The following is a 4,674-nucleotide window of genomic DNA, read 5'->3' as shown; positions in this document are numbered from 1 at the left end:
CAGCCTTTTGCTACTTTTAGCTTTTACCTAGCCTTTTGCTACTTTTAGCTTCTAGCTAGCTTTTTGTTACGTTTAGCTTTTACTTCACCTTTTGCTACCTATATATTTTACATAGGTTTTTGCTAATTTTAGCTTCTTGCTATTTTTAGTTTTTGAACCTTTTATCAAATCTTACATTTCGCTTTAACATTTTGCTGCTTGTAATTTATGTTTTTTGTTACTTCTGTTTTTAGCTATCCTTTTGCTACTTTTAGCTGCTAGCTAACCCTTTGATACTTTTAGCCTTTGGCTAGCATTTTTCTTATGTTAAGTTTTTAACAACTCTTGCTACTTTAGCAAAAGATAATTTAACTTTTAGCTAGCTTTCTGCTACCTTTAGCTAGCCTTTTGAAGCTTTGAGCTGTAAAATGTTGCTGTTTTTAGCTTGTGTTTCTGTTTTAACATTTAGCCAGCTTTTTAATAATTTTAGGCTTTAGCTCCAATTGTTCGTCTAGCATTTAGCCTTTGCTACATTTAGTTTTAGCTGTAGGCATGCTACATTTAGCATTTTGATCTTTTATATTTAGGTAATGTATACTTCCTTTAGCTTCATAGCTAATGTTCAGCTTCTTTTACCTCTAATGACCCAGTTTCAGCTTTTTCAGCTAATTTCAGCAAAGTCTTTCAGCGCTCAGCGTTCTCACAGAAAACTTTATTTTTCTGAGGTCCATTTGTGTTTCATGCTTTTATACTCCAACAATTCAGGTCCGATAAAGGTTGAACAAAATAAAACAATAAATAAAAAAGCAGCAAAATATTAAATAAAATAAATAAATGAAAACCGTGAAAATCCTCAGGGAAAGTCCGGAGAGCTGTTTATTAAGACCTCAGTCACAGATTAGAAGGATGTTTGTGTTATTTGGAGCCAAATTCAACTCAGACTTTGACACCGTTAGTTTTAAATGTTCAAACGTTTAGTAACTTTTAGTGGGAGTGGTGGTACAGTGGTTAGAGAAGGTGGGCCTGTGATCGGAAGGTCGCCAGCTCGACTCCCCGGACAGACAACATCAAAATGTGGGTGGAAAAGGTGAAGCACCCACACCTGCCTCCACCCTCATTTGCACCACTCTGGGCCTTTGAGCAAGGCCCCTAACCCCCACCATCTGCTCCCAAACAGGTCTCTTGAAACTGAGTCCTGTGACTCAGTGAAACTAGCTGTTAAATAAAAACATTTAAAAAAGTAAACACCTGCTGAAGTGAGAAACAGCTGAGGTCAGGATTTATTTCCAGGTGAGAACACAAACCGGTTCAACTGTTTTGTGGAAATAAGAAGGTTGAAACGGGCCCCACACTGGAACAGGAATGTACGGGTGTGAAATGTTGTCATTTCCTGCTTTAGATCTGTCCAGCCCAGTTCTCTGAGTCCAGCTCGGATACATCGCAATTGTAATTACAGAACCCGCTGAAGGGCGTGGCCCAATTTCTACAGACGCACAAAGTTTCTGCCTTACATTCCTCTCAGGCCGAGTATGCAAATGTTGGAGGTGAAATACCGATGGGATTATTAAACACCGAGGTCATTCGGTGTCTTTGTGGAGGACGTTAAGGAAGGTTTGGATGAGCTGTTTAAAAAAATAATAAGAATTAATTTTACAAACTGAACTCGGATCAGTTTCAATCGAAAGTTTGATTTAAACTAAAAACAACCTTTAAAAAGTTGTTTTGTCCAAGAAAATCTCTTCTTTATGAAAAAAGTTAAAGAGAAACAACTTTATATTTTGAAAAAAAGAAAATGCTGAATGACAGCTGAAAGTGGCTGAAACAGCTGAAATGGAGTTATTACACCTAAAATGACTGTTAAGCAGTGGAAAATTATGCAAAGAATATGCTAAAGCTAAAACGACTAAAACAAAAATGAACAATACAGAAGCTAAATTTAGCAAAAAGGCTGCTAAAGTTGGCAAAACAGTAGCTTATGCTAGAATTACAGTAGAACTGAAAGACAAACGATAGATTACCAGAGCTGTAGCTAAATGTTTAAATTTGCAAAACAGTAGCTAAAAGTAGTTAAAAGCTGAATATATATATATATAAACAAAAAAATGATTTTATGCTAAAGCTAAAATTAGTAAAACAACAGCAAAAATGGTATAAGCAAGAGCTAAAATTACAGAAAGAGAGACTGAAACTAAGTAAAATAAAACAAAACAAAAAATTAACAGGTGCTAAAATTGGCAAAACAACAGCTAAATATTAAATTAGAAGTTGAACAGTAGCAAAAAGCTACAAATAAGCAAAGCTGTAGCTAAACGGAGCATAAGACAAAGTTAAGGGAGTAGAGCAGAGAACAAAGTTTTTGAAAATAAAAATATTACATTTTTGTATATGAACTTGGAAAGTATGAATGTTATAAAATACATAATTCTAAGCGCCTGTCCCTGAGTCAGCCGAGCATTTTGACACCTGAACTGTAAAAATAGCTGATAATAAGCTAAAATAGATGCCAAACACACCCTGGTTCTGTTGCATTTGGGGTTATGGTTCTGTTGGACCCAGTTTGGTCCAGCCTTCAGCTGTTGGACAGATGGACTTGCCTTTGGTTTCCAGAGGAGTTCCTGGTCCACTCAGAGACTGACAGGAGCCCAAACCATCTACACTCCACCACCGTGCTGACAGCTGGGAGGAGCTGTTTGCTGCAGTGCATTCTGGGTAAACCTCAGTCGTCTGGTCATCTTTCCAAAGAACGTTGTTGCCTACCTTTCATTAAAATATAACAAACTGTGAGCACTGACAGAAAATCATTTTGAACTAACCTTAAAGTTGGAAATTAAAAACAATAAATTGTATTTGAGAGCTGACAGTTTCATTTTTATCTGTTTATTTTAATCTTCCTCCACTAAAAGTTAAAAACATTTAGAGTTTAAATTAATTTATTTCTGCTTGTTCTAAACATTTACATTTTGATGCTGACTTCTTTGTTTCCGTAACATCAGAGCGTTTCATAAACTTGTGTTACATAAACCTTCCTGACTCACTGACTGATGGTTATGTTAAGTACACATTTATTTAAATGATTTAAAGTTAAATATGGGTGTTTCATTTTAGGCATTTTAGCTTAAAACTGGAGGAAAATAAAGATTATGGCAGAAAGAGAAGCGAAGGAACTTTTGCGAGGACTAAAGTGGGAAAGAGAGCAGCAGTTAACGAGATGTTTTACACTGAATATGAATAAAATCAGCTTTGAAGCCATGAAAATATCATCACGAGGTGAAAACGGAGGAAGAGCTTTCTTGGAAAGAAGGAAGTCGTGAGAGTTTGGTTCCCTCAGAGCAGAAACTGGAGGACGTTCGTCATCGTCACAAGAAGAACTGGCGAGCAGAACGAGTTCTGGACGTCTGGGCTCGTCGTGTGACACCAACACACCCAGTGAGTGGTTCTGATGCTCCTGATGGGAATCCGTCCACTGACACGTGTCCAGGCTGCAGACAGACAATTTCCTGTCCAGACGAGATGGACACGTTCAGGATTTATGGTCCAAATCCAGCCTAAAGGTGGACTTTTCTGTTTGAATCAAAACCTGAGGAATGCAGGAGTTTTATTCATGTTGGACCACATCAGAGATCAGTCTGGATCCGTGTCTGCGGTCCTGCTGATCCAGATGTGTCTGTCTAGGGCAGCTGCTCCCTCAGGACATGGGGGGACAAGTGCTAGGACATTTTTCTGTCCCTGCAGAGACAACAGCCTGCTGTAAGATCAATGACCCAATGTCTCATGATTAATTAAAAAACAGAAATAAGAACTGAGCCCAAACTTCCTGAACATTTTAAAACCTACAGAAGCAGATTGTGGATCAAAAACTTAACACAAATGTTTTTTGAGCGTTTCTGAAACAAAAAAAATTAAGAAAATATAAACAGACTAAATTTAGAAGGGGCAGCACGGTGGCGCAACTGGCAGAGCTGCTGCCTCTCAGCGAGCAGGTCCTTGGTTCAAACCCCGGTCCAGGGGCCTTCTGGGTGGAGTTTGCATGTTCTCTCCGTGCATGCGTGGGTTTTCTCCGGGTGCTCCGGTTTCCTCCCACAGACCAAAAACATGCATGTTAGGCTGATTGGTAACTCTAGATTGTCCCTAGGTGTGCGTGAGAGAGTGAATGGTTGTTTGTCTCGTTTGTCTCTATGTCCCTGTGATGGACTTGCGACCCGTCCAGGGTGTACCCCGCCCCTCGCACAGTGATTGCTGGACATGGGCACCAGCAACCCCCGTGACCCAAAATGGAAGAAGCGGGTAAAGATAATGGATGGATGGATGGATAAATTTAGAAGGGTTGCTTTTATTTTGTAAATATAATTTAAAAATATTTTTTATATTTAAAAAAGTTAAATTTAAAAACTGGATCAATGGTTTTTAAGTTGCAATTCATATTTTCAACCCTATATTTTTCTTTTGTTTAAAGTATTTGGTTTTATTTTGTTCGTTCTTGATGTTTTCACGAAGTTTATGATCAGCAAGTGGACGGATGGATCAGGAGGTGGACGAATGGATCAGGAGGTGAACGGATGGATCAGGAGGTGGACGAATGGATCAGGAGGTGGACGGATGGATCAGGCGGTGGACGAATGGATCAGGAGGTGGACGGATGGATCAGGAGGTGGACGAATGGATCAGGAGGTGGACGGATGGATCAGGAGGTGGACG

The sequence above is a fragment of the Nematolebias whitei genome, chromosome 10 (genome assembly GCF_014905685.2).
Source record: "Nematolebias whitei isolate Nwh7 chromosome 10, NemWhi1, whole genome shotgun sequence".
NCBI lineage: Eukaryota > Metazoa > Chordata > Actinopteri > Cyprinodontiformes > Rivulidae > Nematolebias > Nematolebias whitei.
Note: the sequence above shows the minus strand (reverse complement) of the source record.